Source organism: Sceloporus occidentalis, unplaced genomic scaffold (assembly GCF_023333645.1).
Source record: "Sceloporus occidentalis isolate IW3139 unplaced genomic scaffold, rSceOcc1.0.p SCAF_2, whole genome shotgun sequence".
NCBI classification, from domain to species: Eukaryota; Metazoa; Chordata; class Lepidosauria; order Squamata; family Phrynosomatidae; genus Sceloporus; species Sceloporus occidentalis.
Genome location: NW_028316982.1, coordinates 85477505 through 85499201, shown reverse-complemented (window position 1 = coordinate 85499201; position 21697 = coordinate 85477505).

The following is a 21697-nucleotide window of genomic DNA, read 5'->3' as shown; positions in this document are numbered from 1 at the left end:
CATCAAAGGATGCATATTAGAAAGCAGTGCCAGTGAACAGTATAAAAATTATAATATTAATGTGGGTTTATTTGAACAGTCATTGCCACAAATGTAATCTGATCATATATCTGAAGTCTTTTTAATATACTAGGCAATATTACTACGTTCAGTGGAAGACATATTTGTATTAAGCAGTCTTAATAATAAAAAAAGGCCCAACTAACTTTGAACAGTACAGATACTGGTATATTTTGGCAATTGTGCAAAAGACAAGCCATGCAGATGTTTGCTCTCTTTTAAAATTTTTATTTTCACCATACTTGGTTGCTTATATTAACTGCATCTGTCAAGTTCTAACCAGAATAGGATTACTTTGGGTTTATATTCACAGTGATTTACAGCTGCAAAGCACTTCAGATACATTAGTTAATTATGCTTCATAATGTTCCTCTGAGGTCAAAGGAACTGAACTTAATTCTTTCAAGTTGATAATAAATCACTTTGAGTTTACCCTGATCTTGGTGATTCATCTAAGAATTAAAATGTATTTATTTCAGTGTATTGTCTCATAACGTGTACAGAAAAAGTGAACTATATACATCTATTTTGTGCTTTTGTCTTTTGTATATTCTGTGTCAGGAAAATCTTTTATTCTTCAGTAGATGAAATGGCAGCATTTATTTTGGTCTGAAACCATATTTCTGATAACAGGGAATTGTTACAGGTTCCTTACTGATCAAGCTGCATCTGGAGTACTGTGTCTAGTTCTGGGTGCCATATTTTACTAATAACGATTATCCAACCAGGATGATGATAGCTGTGGAAAGCAATCCCTGTGAGAAACAATTTGAAAGAACAAGTTATATTTAGCCTGGAAAAGAGAAGATTAAGGGAGGATTTCTCATCATATATGTAAATACAGGTATTCCAAAATCCAAGAACATCAAAAAGACCTCTGATACTAAGCATTTTGGATAAGGGAGACCCCAATCTGTACCAAAAACTCTGTCACAGAGAAGACAGAGCAGATTGTTTGTTATTATTCCAATGACCAAGACTAAAACAAGGGGTTTAAAAATGCAGGAAAGAGAATCCTAGGCGGGATACAAACCGCCATATAGTACGTATAGGATACGTACTAGGGTTAGGAAGGGGCAGTGCTTCCGCACCCCCCTAACCCTAGTACGTATCCTATACGTACAAGATGGCGGCGCCCCTTCTACATGGGCGCCGCCATCCTTACGTACTGGACGCATAGCATCCAGACGTGTCGCGGCGCCTATGACGTCGCGAGTCCGCGCCAGGCGCCTCGCGACGTCATAGAGGCGCCACAAGAAGAAGCTCCGAAATGGAGCTTCTTTTTTGCTCCGCGCGGGAGCCACGCGGTTTGACTGCTGCAGCTCCTGCGCGGAGCAAACGGCGGCGGCGGGGAAGCGCCGCAAAGCGGCGGTTTGTATCCCGCCCTAGCTAAACATAACAAGAGAAAAATAGAAGGAGAGAAAGGAGTGAAACAGATGGTACCTCTGCAGCGGCTTCCCAGTGGCTTGGGGGCATGTCATTTAGACGATACATGCACCTAGGTTGGCAGGAAGCTGCTGCAAAGCTGCCCACCTGACCACATGGTGGGCAGCTTTGTGGTGTTCTGGTGGCATGGCATTTATATGCTGCTTGCTACAGAAGCACCACAAACCCGTGGCACCAACAGAAAAGCCAACTTTTTGCTGGCTCAAAAAGGAGCGGCTTTCTGCTGCTTCGTTTTGGGTCAGCAAAAAGCCGAATGGGGACCGTAGTGTATAGTTGTTGCGGGCCTGATCCAGTGATCAAAAGGTGGGATCAAGCCATCCCTTCAGGGCCATTTGTTTCAGCCTAAAGTCCCATGTGCTGTGTGATGGTCCCAAATTATTTTTCTTAAAAAGTCAAATGTGTTTTAGCCTTATAACCAATTAGCCTTCGTCAGGAGCTAATATGAAATAAATTTTAAAAAGTACATTTATTATTGTGGTGTTATCAGGTCAACTTATAAATAACCTCTAAAATCATACTCTCTTGAAAATAAAATGGAGATGCATTAAAGAGCTTTCAAAACATCCACAAATATGAACCTATTGGTAGTCCTAGTCCCTTCCTTCTAATACTCAGAGAGTCCACTTTGATTGAGAGTGCAGATTGCAGCTCCAGATATTTCTGGTAATAGGTATGTATACAATAATATGTATAATAGATACTATTTTATTTTCAAGAAATTATGTTTTTAGAGTGTGTCCCAATACCGCCAAAATAATAAATGTACTTTTGTTTATTTTATATTATTATTATTATTTATTATTATTAACCTTTTTTTATGAAGCGCTGTAAATTTACACAGCGCTGTACATACAATATTTTTAATTAGATGGTTCCCTGCCCTCGGGCTTACTATCTAAAAAGACATGACACAGAAGGAGAAGGGAGTGGTGGCGGGAAAGGGTAAGAGGTCCAGCAGTTCCTCTCTACCTCCAAGGCCTGGACCAAGGCAGATGGACTGGAGGGAGGGCTTGGCTTCAAAATGGAAGGTTAATCTTCTTCCGGGGAAAATACATACTCTCAAGTAGGATAATACATATACAGTACATAGCAATACAGGAAATGGTTCGATAAACAGGCACCAAAAGAACATCAAATAGTAAGCGACAATTATGCAATGCCTGGGAAGGCTTCCCTGAAAAGGATGGTTTTCAACTCCGTTTTGAAGCTGGTTAAAGAAGTGATGGCTCTTGCTTGTGGGGGAAGAAGGTTCCAGGAGTGAGGGGCAGCAAGTGAAAAGGGGCGAATCCGGGATGGGGCAGAGGAAATCCTGGGCTGAGACAGCAGACCTTGACTACCAGAACAGAGGGCCCTGGTGGGAAGGTGAGGAGAAAGAAGGTCTGATAAGTAAGGAGGGGCCAGTCCATGGAGGGCTTTGAATGTCGACAGCAGGAGCTTATACTGAATGCGGAAAGGGAGAGGGAGCCAGTGAAGGGATGCCAACACAGGAGAGATGTGGTCAGAGCGGTGGGTGGAAGTGATAATGCGTGCAGCTTAATGCTGGACAGAGATTAAAGGACAGAGGTGAGAAAGAGGAAGCCCAGCCAGGAGGACGTTACAGTAATCAAGTCGTGAGACCACTAGGGCATGGACCAGTGATTTCTGCCATGTGATCAATTGGTCTTCTTTGGGTATATATATATATATATATACACACACCCCAAAGAACGCCAACTGATCACATAGCAAAAATGCCCTGGGCTTTTTAAGAAATATATATACATAATTACCATCACACAGCACATGAGACTTTGCCCCATTTTATTCTTCTACTGTAAATACATGCTTTCCAGTTGTTATTGACTTTGTACAGTGCTGTGTATAATTACAGCGCTTTAGAAATAAAGTTTAATAATAATAATATTGTTGTTCTTGTTGTTTGTTCTGTTTGAACATAATAAGGAACTAACATTAGACAACAGAGTTGTTTGACAGTAGAACAGATTGACTTGGAAAAGAGAGGGCTTTGCTGAATGCTTTAAGCAGAGGTTACTTGGCCATCTGTCAGGGGTGCTGCAGCTGCATCCTGCATTTCAGTTTCTGTGTTGAGCAGAGGATTGGACTAAATTACCTCAAAGATCCTTCACTGTGCTATAATTTTATGAACATTTACTGAAATCATTCCGCAGTGCATTCTGTAAAGGAGCTGAAAGAACGATCTTTATTCATTATGGAAACAGTATAAGTTTTGAGAAGCTCAGTCACCAAATTATGTTTTTTGTCCATGTTTAATGATCTGTACGTAAGCTTCAGATATCTGTATGATCAGCTGTGACTTGTCTTGCAGCATTATAATGCATGGGAAGGCATAGTTGATTCATACTACATACTACATACTACATACCCCTCCCTTGGGGTTGAAAGAATATGCAAAACTATTGACAAAACAGTTGGAAAACATGCTCAAGTATTGAGGAACCCTGATGAGAAGAATCATGAACTGACAAGAATGCTTGCAGTTCAAGGACTCATTCTGAGCAAAATTCACATGTGGTAGCTTTGTGCAGAAAACAGCACTTTCTGAGCAGAAAATAATACTTATATGCAGAAATATTATTATCTGCACAGAATATGCTGTTTCCTGCACACATAAAAAGTGCTCCCTGGAATGCTATATGACTATTGCATACTATGTAGCACTGCAATGATGTTGCTATGTAGTGAATACTGGAATGACCCAGCAAATCACCCAACATATTGGTAAGCAGTCACAGGGAGAACAGGGGTCTGTTCCCCTGTCAGTTGAGAAGTGGCTGCCTGATATTCCCACACACTGTTATGAGCAATCTCCAGCCGGACAGTCAGAAAAAGGACCTTGTCACAAATCCCCTTTGTACCAGACATTGCTCATGCAAGGGGTGGGTAGGTGGGAACACTAGGCAGCTGCTTCCTAATTGACAAGAGATGAGTCCCTGGTTGATTGCAGTGGCTGCTTACCAGTAAATGGGCTTTAGGTGACATTCATGGCCCCTAAACTAGAAACTACCTAGGGATTCTGAATATGTAGTAGTTGTGAATGTGTACGTGTAGGTTACATATTCACAATTACCTCACAGGATTTGGGTTGCTATTTTCTGTACAGAACAACCACTTGTGAATTTGCATAGAATAAGTTCTGAGCAGCAAATAAAGCTTCAAAAATGGCATCATTTCCAAAGACATTTGCACAAAGGGGGGGGGGAATGTTTCAATTATTCATTGCTTCTTTCACAGGAAACTTAGTGAAGACTCACAGCCCTATATCTCTAGGGATAGAAGTTTTTCATATAGCTCAACATAATATTATTATTATTAAACTTTATTTATAATTAATATATTATAAAATAATACTGTATTCCCTTCCCCTATCGGGATGCTGTTCCTAACTGAAACTGATTTCAAAGGTGAAGTAGTAATATTGGGGCTAATGGCACATGTAAACTGTATCTCTTATATTAAGGGCATTGAATGTGGCTTGCATGATGCATTCACACCTCAGCTGATGACTGCAACATGAAGTAATCGCTTAAGTGTGTCAATGAATCACTTCAGTTCAGGTCAGATTATAATAAATGATTTCAATCATAAAGCAGATTATGATATTGAGTCTTATATGCTTCATGAAGTCATGAACAAGAAAGTACACAGAATTTAGAACTAGATAATCCTAATAAAATCCATAAAGAATTCGGGGGGGGGGGGGGGGGGATTCTGAGAAACTTTGACTCAGCCCAAATTTAAATATATCTCTTAAGATGGTATTAATGAACCCACAGATGTCACTGTTAATTGCTGAGATTTAGGGCTGCCAAATTCAAAACTGGAAAGGATTCCTTTAATTTTAATGTCTGTGTAGTATAAGGAATTTCAGCAGTGTCTCTTGTCACACTCCTATTCAATCAAGTAACAAGTAACACCCACTGAAATTTCCTCTTCTATACAAGCATTAAAGGTACAGGAGCCCTCTCTAATTTTCACTTTCTCAACCCAATAAGGTTTTCTGATTAGCTTGAATTATAGGAGTATATCGATTAGTTTATTAATTCGGCTTACCTCTCCCGGTTTAAATTTCAATTTTGGTGACATCTTGATATTATCAGAAGGTTTTTACTGCCAAATTTGCTGCGAGGATACATCACGGGTGCATTTCCACTTCCAGGAGTGCTCCAGATGCCATTTTATTAAAACATAAAACTCCCAGATCTGAAAAGAGCCACACAGAGCACTCCTGGAAGCAGGGATGCACCTGGGATGTATTTGTGTGGCAAATTTGGTAGCAAAAACCTTCTGATAAGATCAGGATGCAGCCCAAATTGAAATTTTAACTGGGAGAGGTAAGATGAATTAATAAGCCAAGTGATAAGTTCCATAATATCATCTGCCACTATTCCACTTAAACTTTCTTGTTTCCACTGGGTTTAGATAAAAACCTTATTTTGGTTGGAAAGGGAAAAAGGATTTTGTCAGGAAAGCACATGGTTCTGAGTAAACCCTATTATATGTCAAAGTATTTTCAAGCAACTTGGACATGGATGAGTAATTAAGTCTCATTAACTTTACAGCAGAACTGTTACTTGCATAAATGAAAACATCTCGAGCTGGTTTGTTGGTAGGGACCAACAGAGTTGGCTACATATTGTAGTTCTGAGTATGGACATGGTTACTATTATTATACTTTTTTGACTTCAGCATTTACTACTGTGTCACTGTGAAACAAAATGGAATCATAGTAAAAACAATTATAGTAAAAATGGCATGGCCCATCCCTATTTTTCACAAGTCAGTTATGATAGGCATGGGAGGAACCACAGTGTAAGCTTTCTCCTTATGGTCCTAGGCTATTCCCATGGGAAGAAATGCAACATCTGTGGCTCCTACACTGCAAAGGGCACTAACAGTGATCCAGCTGAATTTAAGAAATATTATGCAAATCACAGTACTTGATACCAAGAAAGTTTCACATATATAAATGTTACTGTTAAACGGATATAGGGTTAAATGAGCTACTGAGACTGCACTAGGCAAAAGTGGCTGACTTTAGCTAAAGGAAGTGGAGAAATGAAGTAAATTAGAATTTAAAATTACTTTGGGGATTCAGCCTCACTGTCCTTCAGTACTAACTATCTTGCTCCCATAACCTTGTACTTAAATGAATCAGAATAGAAATATCTTAATAACTGGCATTACTCTGTCTGGTATGTATGACAGAAACAAACCAAGTTCATTTCGATATTAAACACAAAGGTGTCCTAACAGGCACTGTTTTTCTTTTTTTAATTGGCATGTACACATAATAAATATATGTTATTACTACTAGTTGTTCTAGATTTATATATCCCAGTCTTGGCATGTGCTTAACAAGGATGGCTAAAATTTCATTTACAGATGAAAAATGGGAAGGAGTGAGTGGAGGATTTGACTGTTTGTTCTAGCTGTATATACAGTGCGCCCACGTCATACGCAGGTGTGCTTTATGCAGCTTTCAGCATACTCTGAAAGCCGTACTGGGAGGAAAGGGCGGCACGTCCCATAGGGATGAATGGTGTGTGTGCCCAAGGCGCGTGTGTACTGCCACGCCACTGCACTGCTGCGTGCACTAGCCCCATTCATTTAAATGGTGCTTGAACATGCACATTATTTGTTTTACGTGGGGGAGTCCAGAATGGATCCCCCGCATAAACAAAGGGTGCACTGTATAGCACTAGTGATCCATGGATAATAATCCATGGTGGGCTAGTGATCCATGGATTGGAGCATCCATGGCTTGCCATACCCCATATTATTGATGTGCATGCATGTGGAATTGCTGATGCAGATGTATGTATGTCACTACCCATTGAATAAGAAGAAGCATGAACATCTACATTTTCCCCATCTACAACCCCCCACAGAAAACAAACCCCCAAGAATGTGAAGAGTGTTGTTACTGTTATTGTTATCCACCCTCAAGACAATCTCAACCTATGGTAACCCAACAGATGAAACATCATTAAGACTCAATTGCTCTGCTCAGTTTCTGCAAATTTATACCCGAGACCTCTTGTATAGAGTCCATCCATCTAGCATGTCACCTTCCTCACTTTTTCTTCTTTGATGCTTATTGATGACTCTTGTCAACTTATAATAAGCATTTTGCTCATCTTTCTTTGCAAAACCTTCTTAACTATTTTCTGTTTTTTACTATTAAGTGATGTCCGTACTTCCATTTTTATAATGAACTGCACAGGATACCCACCCCCATTTGTACACATAAATCTTTGAGATAAAAAAACCCCTCTCTGACACAAACATGAATAACAAAGAAGATCTGGGAGTGAGGAAAATGCATTACAGTCATGTAGTCCTTGGGTGAAATATTTTGTAAAGACAGAGGATCTGAAGTAAAGTAGAAAGATAACTGTTTTGTTCCTGTGGTGCCAAAATGCTAATCTCAAATGGTGTGCCAATAAAAAGGGAATATAACTGTCTGCAAAATTCAAATATTACCTTGTATTGATTTTGCAATTGTTACATTTCACCTTTATTTTCCTGTTTCCTCACCAGGCATGTCTATGTTTAGTATACCATTATGAGCATCTTGCTTTTCTCAGTAATGAGACGTTTCAGTCAATGTTGATACTAGGTTTAGTTTCCTCAGGACGAGAAATTATTGGAGACTAATGGTATCACTGTAGTATTTGCAGGTGAACTGATAATATTCCAAAATTCCAACCCGTTTCAGCCAGGTCCAGCTAAAACCTCTTGGCTACCTGTTTATTTCTATCTTTTATTTTCCAAGCTGCCAGCTATTCTCATTCTCTCTCTCTCTCTCTCTCTCTCTCTCTCACACACACACACACACACACACACACACACTCCTTCTCATCTCAAACGGAGAAGCATACCCTTCCCTTCCAAGCCTCCATTTCTTATGTATGATGAATTGCCATGGCTCACAAGTCAAGATCAATGCTCCTCCCGACCATCCAGTGAGAGTAGGGTCCATTAAATCACATAGGTCCCACAAGCTGAAAAGCCAGAGCAGAAGCAATTGTATTTGGGCCGGGATTCCTAGATACCAGGGTCTGACAGCTGAAGGGAAGAATCTCAAGAGTTCCGCTTGAAGTGTGTGTGTGTGTGTGTGTGTGTGTGTGTGTCTTTTGAAACAAAACAACAGAACAGCACTATTTTGAGGTAGAACTTGGATCCTTCCAGATGAAATAAAACAGAAATAGATGTCATAAAATGACTGAAATAGCTATTTATGTTAATAAAGCATAGACATGTCCATTTCCACCTTTCAGTGATGCCCATTGAAATGGGAGTGGTAGACAGCAACCAGTAGCAGCTGTAGAATTCCTGGGATCTAAGCATGGAATTCAAAGGATGGCAGTAAAACCAACAGTACCCTTTACATTAAGGCCATATGGGGTCAAGATGTTGCATCTTTAGGTCCAGATGTTAACTCAGGATGTATTTTATCACACTCTTGAGTGTTTCAACTCATTGGTGAGTGCTGGTTTATGAACTTTGATTCATATCAATGGTAGATTTCCCCCACAGATTGCATATTGTATCTAGGGTACTGGCATTCAATCACATATGTATATGGTATTGGCTGAATTACATGTCATTTTTGTTTAATGAGATAGAGTTTACCAGTGCTGCTGCTTTTAAATGTTGCTACTTCCCACAGATAAGCACAAATGATGCAACGCTTTATTCAGGATTTTCAGTTGGTACTTTGATTTCACTTCCCACCAGCAGCCTTTTTAAAGTAGGTGGCTGACAAAAAGCAGTGATACGGGACTTATTAGTTGCTTTAGAAAGACATGGTGAATTAGTTATCAATGGGTAGCTGCCTTTGATGATTGTCCTCTCTGTGTGTGTGTGTGTGTGTGTGTGAGTGTGTGTTTGTGTGTGTTTATAGTAGCAGCCAAGAGAGCATAAGGCCTGTGCTGCTACTACTCACAGCAATGTTGGCTAGCTGACTCTTAGAATGGTTTTAAAGCTTGTTGTTCTTTCTTCCACAGTGAGGAGCAGAAGAAACAAGGAGGGTGTGGTGTGTATGTGTGTGTGTGAGAGAGAGGACTGTGGCCTTTAAATGTGGAGTCAAACTCTAAATGTAAATAGACTTACTATTTGAGGCAAGGAACTGAAAGAATCTGTGGTGGAGTTAGGGCAGAGGGGTGCCTTGAGTCAAGCCAGGGTTTTCTATCAGATATTATGGCCTCTATAAGGAACTGATTGCTGTTATATTAAGATTCCTTTATGTCTCCTGCTCTCTGTGGCGGGATACAGACCACCCAAAAAGGGTGGTTTGCCGCCGCCTTCATTTCTGCCAGCGGGAAGCCTCAGCTGACAAATGGCAAGGCTTCCCGGCGGTGGAAAAAGAACCTGCAAAAAGCGGGTTCTTTTTGCATCACGCTAGCAACGCCTGAGTGCACAAATGGCGCACTCGTGACATCGCAAGCGCGACGGGATGTCACCGCCATTTTGACACCCCTGTCATGTGCTAGGAGTGAGGCTAGTATGGACGGTGTGTCCTCAACCAACCCCTAGCACGTGATTCTGGCAGCGCAAAGGCCCATGTAAATTAGGCCTGTGTTAACTATACTGACATTCCAGAAGACATTATCTCAAAAATTTGTCGATTTTCTTTGCTAGATCTTCAGAACTTTAGTGACCAAATGAAATCTGACAGAATTCAGTAACCTTCTGCTCTTCTATGTCTATTTTAGCCATGTTGGGAAGAAATTAAATATACTTCAAGACTTCAAGACTTTCCACAAAGGAAGAACCTTGGTTTGGTTAGCACTAGGAGAAACAATTTCCAAATGTGTCAGAGGTTGTGATAAAGAGATGTGTGCTATTTCTTTCCTGATCAATAATGTAACTGAGGCAAGGGGCAATGGTTTAGCAGTAAGAAGAAAGTGGATTTCTCAGCAGCTGGAGCATTAGGCAATGTCTCAAATTCCTTCCCAGTTATATCAGAGTCAAAAATGTCTTCTTTGTGCCAAGGCACACTTCAGAAATAATCCAGTTTGAGACTGCTTTAACTGCCCTGGATCAGTGCTAGGGAATACTGGGAACTGTAGACATTTAGCATTCTCTGTCAGAGAGCTCTGGTGCCATGATAAACTACAATTCCCAGGATTCCCTAGCATTGAGCAAGAGCAGTTAAAGCAGTCTTAGACTGGGTTATTTCTATAGCGTGTTTTGGCACTGAGAAGACATTTTTGACTTTGATATAATTGGGAAGGAATTTGAAATATTGTCCAATGCTGGTTTATTTCTGCAGTGTGTTTTGGACCTTATAGAACATAAATATATTTGTATTATCTTGAATTTGATCTATGGCTTGTCTGTTGTTCCCTCCCCCTCCCCCATTCTGGCATTGTCCTATTCAGACAACACACATCCCAAACCCCAGTTCTGGTGCAAGCAGTCCAGATGCTATCCAGCACATTCTGCACCAGAACTGGGCTAAAACAGCCTTTTAAATCTTAATACTTTTTTAAAAAAAGTTACTTGTTTCTCTGGATCTTCTGGGAAATTCAAGAGCTTTCCATTCCTGTGCTACAATGGCTGTGTGTATAGGTGTCCCACTGGGCTGGCCAGTGCATCTGCTGCTGCACCCACTTGTTCTGAGATCAGAATGAGATGTACAGCATATGACGGTCAATGGACATCTTATTCTGACCTCAGAAGCAAGTGGCCCACAGCAGTGGCAGATGTGCCAGGTGGGTCGGTGAGATACCCATGCAGACAACTGCCACAGTGCAGAAACAAAGGGTGAGATAACACAGGCAAGTCAAGGCAGTTGCAAAGCCAGGGCACTCTGGGCTGGCCCTAAAGTAGGCAAGGCCCAATGAGGACATGGGATGGTTGCATTAATGGTTTTTCTGTTCATTTAATTAAAAAGGGCAGCTACATATGTGAAGATTTGTGTACCCATTTAAATCCCATGCTTCCAGGAATTATAAAAGAACTTCCATAAGAATCAATGTGACACCCTAAAAAGTTATATGTAATCTTTTCATTCATCAATAGATCTATGGAGCTGTTATTTAAAATAGTAGAGCAATTCTGCTACTTTATGTGGTTATCAGGTCTATATTTTTACCTAATATACTTAGAAGAAATCTTTAAATTTGTAATATTAATTTAGAAATCATGTCATTTGTATTCATTTTATTATCATTCTCATTGGGATTTTAACGCATACTATTGCATGTTATTGTTGCCACTGCTGTGTGATGTCATGTTCTTTCTGACTTATAGCAACCCTAAGGCAAACTTATTATGAGGTTTTCTGCAGCTGAGAATATATAACTCACCCAAGGTCAGATGGTGGGTTTCCATGGCTGAGCAGGGATTTAAACTCTGGTCTACAGAGTCATAGTCATAGTCCAACACTCAAACCGCTACACCACACTGTTGTATACTGAGAGCTGTATCTAATGGGAAGAGCGAGTGTGGTGGAGTGGTTTGAATGTTGGATTAGCACTCTAGTAGATCAGAGTTCAAATCCTTGCTTAGTGTGACCTCAAGCAAATCACACTCTTTTAGCCCCAGAGAATCCCATGATAGATTCACCTTAGGATCAGCATAAGTCAGAAACAACTTGAAGACACATCAACAATATCTAATGGGTTCAGTCTGATGGGGAAAAGTTTACAGTACCTGCAAAAGCAAATTTCTATCCTTGCACAAGTGTCAGACTCAACATCGTGATTCTGCTTGCTCTGTTTGTTACCAAAGTGCTTTCACAATTGGTTGTGACTTCACTATGTATAGGGTTGCTGTGAGAGGTGGGAAATATAAATAAATGAATAAATAAATAGATTATTATTATTATTATTATTATTACTATTATTACCTCTTTTTCATCAAGTGACACTAGATATAGAGTATATATAGAATACTGTATAACATGAAGGCCTTTATAACATGATGCTTTTTATTGTGTTAAATTTTGCATTTAATTTGATCTTGTAATATTGTGGTTCAATCAGATCTATGCCCATGCTGGTTTGGGAGTTCTTGGAGATGAAGGGGCTGAATGAATAAGTAAGTAAGTAAGTAATTTTTCATTATATTCTCTCCACAATAAGCTTAGAAATTTTTAAAATAAAGAGTAACAACGAATTTTTATTATCCTTCTAAAAATGTGTTTGTTGTTTGTTTAAATGTTTTAAAGCAGCTTACACTAGAAAGGGCAGAAATACACCATATCTTTTTTATAAACATATAGACAATTCAAAAACATCAGAAACGAATAACTAAGGCCCTTAAGGAAAGCCTTCCTGGAATACATTAAGTTTTTAATGGTTGCTTGAAGGCCTGTATTGTAAAATGTCTTTGCTGTTGTAGATATCTTTTGGATTATATCTCTATGCAATAAGCAGCAACACAAGCTTCTCCATTTAAAAATGTAAGGGCTTTCCATGTTCAACCTAACTCTAAAATCTCGGGAAACTGCACTTGCTGTGGAGGGAAGTCACCCCAAAGAAACAATACACATGTTTTGGAGGGAAAAAGCCACAACTTTATTAACAAACAGAAACAAGAGTAGGGTTGGCCCAAAGCATGAGGTCTGGATCTGGAAATATTGATCAACACCCCAGCTGGTTGATGACAAGATTTGCTTGGTCACAGCCAAGCTTTAGGATGACATAGGGGAAATGGGAAACGCCCTCTCACATATATGCAACTGGCTTGTCACATGTTTTAATTAAGCCCCTAGTCACCAGGAGACGCTAACTCAGTGTGGTCCCTGCAATGACCACACCACCTGTCCTCAGAGCTCCTGAGTCCCGAAGGACTCCCATTCCAGTGCTATGTAGCCCTGGAAACCTTGCCTACCAGTTCCAGGTCCTATGCTGCCACCACAGAAGGCCATTCCAAGCAGGAGCACCATCTGCCAACCCTATACCAAAACCAAACTAATGTCCAAGACAAGGTTCCATGTGCGGACAAACATAGCCAGCAAAGGCTCCAGACTTCCACCTGCCAAGCTTCTTGATTGATTCATTGGGCATCCCACATTGAGCTGCCGAGGTTGCTGCACTGATGAGGAAAGAATGGCCGCCAAAGTCATCAGGAGGGAGGCCCAGATGTCGAATGGCCATGTGCAACACAGAAATAGCTGGTAGCAGGTTAGCAGGAAACCATCACTATGGCAGAAGAAAGGGCCATCCAGAGGAGGATGTGTGGCCAGAAACTTGTGCAGGATTCGCACTGGGCACAGTTGGAAGGTGTGGAGCCGCTTCAGAGTGATGGTCAAATCCCGACCCCACTGGTCGCATTTGGACCTGCGGATACTCAAACAGACTTAGAAACAAAAGACACATCTCCAAGGTGGAGAGACATAATGGACACATCTCGCTTGGAGAAAGTTACCAACTCACCCACCCTTAAGGCCCTAAAGAATGCAGTAACAAAAGCAGCTCGGAATAAACAAATTTCTTGTTCAGAGGAACAAACAAGGGGGAGCTGATCAATAATCTGAACCACAAGTTGGGAGCAGATGGGCCTCCTGGCATCTCCATGGACCTGATGGGACCACCTCCAACCCTCCAAAGCCCTTCTGACAAGGAAAGAAGAACAGGGATCAACAAAGCCCCCCGGCTTTAGAAAAGAAAGAAATGCCTGCCAGGTGGACAGATATGGTCCTGGGGGCAGTACCGGCCCCTTTTAACCAAACCAAAAACTGGAGGACAATGGAAGAATCAATAGGCCAATGGGCCTGGATGCCAGTTGCCCCCCAAAAGGCAGCCAGCTTGGTGATGGCTCTCTGGTAGGCACTGAGAGTGGAAGGGGCCAGGGAGGACAGAATTCCTTGCATCACAACAGGCATCCAATCTCCCAGAGGTCTTCCATGAAGGGCACAGGTGGGGGGTTGGCCTCTGGTGCCATCTGGTGGAACCTGGCTTCCTGGAAATGAGAGAGAGTGTCTGCTATGTTATTTTGGAGGCTGGGCGCAAAAAAGAAAAATTGTTATGCAGACAGCACAGAACAAAGTGACACACCAAGGACATAACTCTTTCAGATTTAGAGGAGTGGCTGTTAACAACATGGACCACCACTTGATTGTCACACCAAAAACACACTTGCTTATTGGCAAAGGCATTGTGCCAAATATGAATGGCTATCACAATAAGGAACAGTTCAAGGAAGGTAAGATCACGAAGGATGTTGGTCTGCAACCAGCAGGGGGGGCAACGTTGAGCACACCAGTGGCCCTGAAGAAACAAACCAAAACCAAGGCTCCCAGCAGCATCACAATGAACTTACAACCCATCACCCAGATCTCAAGGACGTTGCCAAATGGAAGTACCATTGAAATCATTCAAAAACCCTTGCCAAACCTGAAAGTCATCTTGGATGCCATTAGAGAGACAGACGTGATGACAGGGCAATCAAAGGCCAGCCGTGATCCTAGCCAGTCTGGCACAGAAGGCCCTGCCGGGAGTAATAAGTCAACAAGCAAAGTTAAGGTGGCTGAGAAGGGATTGGATCTGCCACATGGTAGTCATGATTTGTGAGATAAGGGACCAGAGCTCCACAAGTTTGTCCTTAGGGAGGCGAGAAACTCCCGCGACAGAGTCCAAAGAAATGCCTTAATAGGTGAGAGAAGTGGAGGGGCCTTCGGCCTTTTCTGGAGCAAGGAGGACACCAATCTCTTCGGCCAGAGAAGAGCAAGAAGCTTTTGACAACCATCATGGTTGGCCTCACCTACAAACAGAAAATCATCCAGGTAGTGTGCGACCAAGGGAGATGAAGCTCACTGCTTGACTTCCCATTCTTTTTATACAATATTGCCAAAATCCGACCATATCTCTCCGCCTCTACTGCCAAGATCCTGCTCCATGCCCTAGTGGTCTCACGACTTGATTACTGCAACATCCTCCTGGCTGGGCTTCCTCTTTCTCACCTCTGTCCTTTAATTTCTGTTCAGAATTCAGCTGCACGCATTATCACATCCGCCCATCGCTCTGACCACATCTCTCCTGTGTTGGCATCCCTTCACTGGCTCCCACTCCATTTCCGCATTCAGTACAAGCTCCTGCTGTCGACGTTTAAAACCCTCCATGGGCTGGCCCCTCCTTACTTATCAGAACTTATTTCTCCTCACTAGGGCCTGCCGTTCTGGTAGTCAAGGTCTGCTGTCCCAGCCCAGGATTTACTCTGCCTCATCTCGGATTCGCCCCTTTTCACTTGCTGCCCCTCACTCCTGGAACCTTCTTCCCCCGCCAGCAAGGGCCATCTCTTCTTTAACCAGCTTCAAAACGGAGTTGAAGACCATCCTGTTCAGAGAAGCGTTCCCAGGCATTGCATAACTGTCACTTGCTATTTGATGTTCTTTTGTTGCCTGTTTTATTGAATCATTTCCTGTATTGCTATGTATTTTATATGTATTATCCTACTAGAGAAACAGGCTAACTCCAACAGGCCTCCCTGGAAGAAGTTTACCCATCCATTAAGAAGCCAGGCCCTCCCTCCAGTCCATCTGCCTTGGTCCAGACCTCGGAAGTAGAGGGGAACTGCTGGCCCTCATCCTCTTCCCCTCCACCACTCCCTTCTCCTTTTGTGTCGTGTCTTTTTAGATTGTAAGCCTGAGGGCAGGGAACCGCCTAATTAAAAGATTGTATGTACAGCACTGTGTAAATTTACAGCGCTTTATAAATAAAGGATAATAATAATAATAATAATAATAATAATAATAATAATAATAATAATAATAATAATGGAGCCCTGGTGGCGCAGTGGTTAAATGCCTGTACTGCAGCCATTCACTCGAAACCACAAGGTTGCGAATTCAAGACCAGCAAAAGGGCCCAAGCTCGACTCAGACTTGCATCCTTCCAAGGTCGCTAAAATGAGTACCCAGACTGTTGGGGGCAAATTAGCTTACTTGTTAATTAGCTTACTTGCTGTTCACCGCTATGATCTTTGGAATAGCGGTATATAAATGAAACAAATTATTATTATTATTAATAATAATAATAATAAATTCAAGGAAAGTGCTGAAAGTCTCAAAGGCCTCACAGCTAATGAAACAACCCATGGGCATAGCTTTGTCAAAATACCAATGGGCAGAGAACCTAAACCCAAGGAGGTGAAAGTCTGCAGGATGGATGGGTAGCAGGCGGAAGGCAGATTGGATGTCACATTTAGTAAGAAGCCCCCCCCCCGCCCCGACCACACGATTGCATGAAGCTGACTGCATGGTCAAAGGAGGCATAGTGGACAGAGCACAACTCAGGAGGGATGGCGTTGTTAAGGGAATCCCTGGGAGGATGGGACAGATGGTGAATGAGGCAGAATTCACCAGGCGATGTCTTGGGCACCACCCCCAGGGGAGAGACATGAAAAACAGGAAAAGGAGGAGTCAGGAAAGGGCTTTCAATCCAGCCAACCTCGCGCTCCTTGTTGATCTTGGCCAGAAGGATATGAGGCACATCACGGGCTGACTTTAAATTTCGAGCCTCGGCGGGGGAGCAGGGAACCCACCACCAGGATGCAGAAGTCCGAGGTGAATCCTTCTGCGAGGAAGGAGGCAGCTTTACTGAGAGGGTAGGCTTGGAGGAATGGGAGGAGGGCAGCCAGGTGAACAGGTGAGTTAGCAAGGGGGAAAGGGGGAGGAGCTGCCAAGGCAGGACTATTTGGGCCCCCCTGTCCCCCCAGCCTCAGGAGTGGAGGCTCCATCCTTTCTGCTGGCGGCTGCAAGGGCTGGACGCCCAGAGTGAAAGGGCTGCTGAGAGCCCAACGGGCGAGTACATGACAGCTTAGGCATAATTCACAGAAATGGTCATATTTACATTGAGAGCGGGAACACTTGCCAGAATCATATTCCCAGCAAACAAGTCTATGATCTTTTTTGCTTGTCACTGTGGTGGCACCTCTCGGCTTAGCTTGGGTGACAACTTCAAGCAACCAGATATGATTGTGGAGGAGGTCCCAACACTCCCTAGAGTCCTAGGATGCATGCTGGCGAAAGGCTGCATCATAAGCGATGGCTGCAGCCTTGCCAGCAAAGGACTTGGCTCTCAGCACATTGAGAAAATGGCTGTCAAGATGCCAAGCCCTCTCAGGAAAAGCCATGCTGACCACAGCCCTGAATATAGTAAAACCTTCTAATCAGTTGTGGAGAAAGTGCACTCAGCAGGAGGCGACTTGGAATTTTTGGACTTCTTGGTGGAAGTAACAGCAACAACCTCTTGACCTTTTGGCTGGAGCAAAGAAAAGACATCAACATAACAGCCCCGCAAAATGAGCTTTCTAATCTTCTTGGAATGGTGAGAGCCAGGAGGGTGCTCCCCAGGGGCAAAAACAGGAATGACAAAGGCCGGGGATCAACCCAAACTTCCTCTAAACCATCACGCTAGGCCTGCGCTTAATGGCCAAGCAAGGCAAACCAGGGACCAAAGCATGCTCAACTCCAAACCGATTCCTGCCAAAAGGCGCTCCAGGGCACGTACCACTCACAATAGCGTGGCCAGCAGGATGCTGGGGGTGAGCTTTTCGGCCCTTTTTTTCTTGTGCTTCTTTCATTTTTTTGCACGTAGCAGCTGAAGTAGCATGTGAGGCAGGGACTTCATCATCAGAGTTAAAGGATGACGATGAGGAAAAACTGTATCTGGAACTTGAACTGTTGAACAAAACCCGCAACTCAGGAACCCTGGGATCAGCGCCGTTAAGAGCCGGTGTCCGGGAAAGCAGCCAAAGGGCTGATAAGGCAGCTAGTTCCCAAACAAACAAACCCCCTCCCAGCACAGCAAAGTCAGTGTAAGCTACACAGTCCTGGAGATTCACAGTAGTTCTACCAAAAGGGATTACCAAGAGAATTGTCAGACGGTCCGAGGTTCAGGGCAACAGATAGGCAGGTCGATAAAGCAGTCCAAGGTCAAGGTTTCCGGGTAGTCAAGACAAGAAGCCAAAGGAGCCAGAGCCAGAGTCTTTCCTCTAAAAGAGTCAGATATCCACTGGCAAAGAACCACACATGCTCTAGGTGCTTAAGAAGGCAAGGAGCCGGCCTTCAGCTGTGTCTGATTACGAAGACGCTTCTGATAAAGCCTCCGAGATCTTCGAAGGCCCTCTCTTTCTGCTCAACGCTCATTGAAGGTAGGCACACTGCCCAGATCCTCCTCCGTGTCCACAGCCTCGGCACCAGGCAAACTTGACTGCTGAATCTCTGGAGGGGCCATAGACTCTGCTCCAGCAGAACTAGGGCCAGCCTCTGGCTCCTCCATTACAGGTTCAAGCCCCAGGGGCTCTGGCTCCTCCATTACAGGTTCAGGTCCCAGGGGCTCTAGCTCATCCTCTGAGTCCTCCAAGCCATCCTCCAGGCTGGGCATGACATTACTCCCCCTCTCATCAATCTCCCTCTCACCCTGAGGAGGACGAGGCCGGTCAGGGAAGCGACGATGGAAGGCCTGAACCAGACGAGGGGCATGAACATCTAAGGCATCCTCCCAGGAGCGCTCCTCTGGCCCATAGCCAACCCAGTCAATAAGATACTGGAGGCGACCCCGATGTCGACGGGAGTCCAAAATCTCAGCCACCTCGAATTCCTCTTCCCCATCCACCAGGACTGGATCGGGCGGAGGAGTTGAACCTGCATCCGGCCGAACCCCTGAGGCAGGGAGCAGCAAGGAGCGGTGGAAGACTGGGTGGATCCGCCATGTCCGGGGAAGCTGGAGCCGAAAAGCCACAGGATTAATCTGGGCCACAATTTTATATGGCCCCACAAACCGGGCATCCAACTTGCGACACGACCGCTGCAGAGGAAGGTGTCTTGTGGACAGCCAGACTGAATCCCCCACCTGCAACGGTGGACCTTCTTGACGTCGCCGATCCGCTCCCCGTTTATACGTCTCCTTGGCTACCTCAAGAAGCAGGCCGCAGGCACTGTGCCACAAAAAGGCACAGGAGAAGATCGCTCCCAGGAGAGGCCACGCTGCTCAGCAGGGCTGAAAGACCGCGAGTGGCTAAGGCCGTGTCCCCCAAATGGCACAGATACAGGCTGCAGCCTGTAAGAGCAAGGAGACACATGACCAAAATGGCTGCTGCTCCCGCCCTTGAGCTCGGCTCTGGGAGTGACCAGAGCCGAGCTGAGAATGGCACTGTCCGAAGCACCACATGGCCTTAAATAGGCCGAGTAACCAATCAGGGGCCAGGATAGGGCAGAGGCACCACCTCCCGGCCCCAAAAGCCAATAGGATGCCCCAGAGTATCGGGGCATCCAAAAGGGGCCTCCCTCAAGCCCCACAAGGGGTACTGGGGACTGTACTTCCTAGCGCCAGGAGCAGAAGAACTGCCCCTTCTGCTCCCCTGCACCAATCGCGAACCTGCCATGCGGAAGCTGTCGGGGCTCAGAGGCCCCATCGGCAATAGAGCTGGTGCTACTGACCGCCCCAGCAACCAGGCCGGCCCGCTGAGTTGGGTGGCCTAATTTGTTAAGAGGAACACAAATATTTTCTTTTGGTGATATGTATGTGGTGTGGCATCTTATCCATCCATCATCCACATTACCCCAGAGCTAGATGGCTGTCAATAGCAGAGTGGTAGATTAGTGTGTTCATTCGAATAGACACATGTAGTCCAAGTATGTGACTGAAGGTACTGTGCAACTGAAGCAACTAGTCTAATTTTCTAACTTACACACAGTAATATCTTTAGCAGTGGTGTCACTATATCACCATGTTGAGTCTCTACATGGGGAGAAAGGTGGGATACAAGATGATGATGATGATGATATGGGGGGTCTGTGGAGTACACTGGTGACACCCCAGATGAAGTGACACTTAGTCGGGCCCTCCTCTTGCTGCAGGGTGAGAAGGACCAAGCTTTGCTGTGGCAACCTTCTCACAAGGAGGTCACCACTGCTGGTGTGAAGGAGATGCCAGAGCATGCCCCTCCCAGCTTCACCACGGTAGCATTGGCCTCCTCACAAGAAGGCCTCCAAAGCAGCAAAGGAGACATCCAAGATGCTCCTCCTGGCTTTGCCGGGTGACACCAAGGATACTTGTACAGTTTACAACTACCCGACTAACAACCAATAATCAATATTGGGCTAAATCCTGCCTTAGTCCCCCCACCACCACCACCACCACTCATTTGTGCATAACAAGCTGACAGAAGCACAGCCACCATGCATGCTAGCTTTTCTTTATTCTGATGTTAATTTTGGTATTTTAAAATTATTTTTAGTGGTACCTTCCAAAGGATTTGAGCAGCTGATGTTGTATAGATGTTTTATGATTTTTTTAAAGACCAGAGAACATATCCCTCCACCTCTTCAGATGGAAAAAAAAATGAAAGGGGATTTGAAACAAGCAAGCCTTAGCTTCATTTCACATTTTTGAACAATATTACTACAAATTCTGTTTTAGTACCAATTGTGTAATTATGTTTCATAACATTCATAAAACTGATGCAGAAGAAGAACATCCTAATTCACAAAAATAATGTAAGGGATGACCAAGACCGGTGGCCAAAAATGGCTCTTTTGTGTTAATAGGCATTACTACATACTAAGACGGGTTACAAACCGCCGGGTTGCAGCGCTCTCCCTCCGCCGCCACTTGCAGCGTCAGGGAGCCGCAGCCTTTAAACGGCGCGGCTCCCGGACGCTGCAGAGGAGGAGCGCGGAAATCATGCTCCTTCTCAGACCCTGGAAGAGGCACCGCGAGTGCCAAAGGGCGCACTCGCAGCGTCACTTCCGGGGCGCCATGTGCGGACGCAGAGCATCCGTTACGTCAAAATGGCGGTGCCCATATGAACAGGATGCCGCCATTTTGTACGGACTGAGTCCATGATAGGGCAAGGGGCGTCTAGAAGAGACACCCCTTTTCCAAACTGGGACGTCCTCAGGATGTCCCTAATGGCGGTTTGTAACCCGCCTAAGTAACTATTACAGGACCATTTTTAAATCAACTTTTGCATCCAGTTCACAGATATGACAGCTGAAAAAACTAGATGTGAAATCCTGTGAAAACATCTTATATCCTTTGCTAACAAGTCATGTTTGTGAGTACAATTTTTTTCCTGAAAATTGTAAGATTAAGGTACTGATTCTAGGAGAGGCTTGCTTGTCATTATGCATGAAAGCTAATAGTTACAAACAAAGCATGCTAAAGGCCCACAATCTGTGTTTTTTGCCTCTAGAAAGGACACAAATCTATGT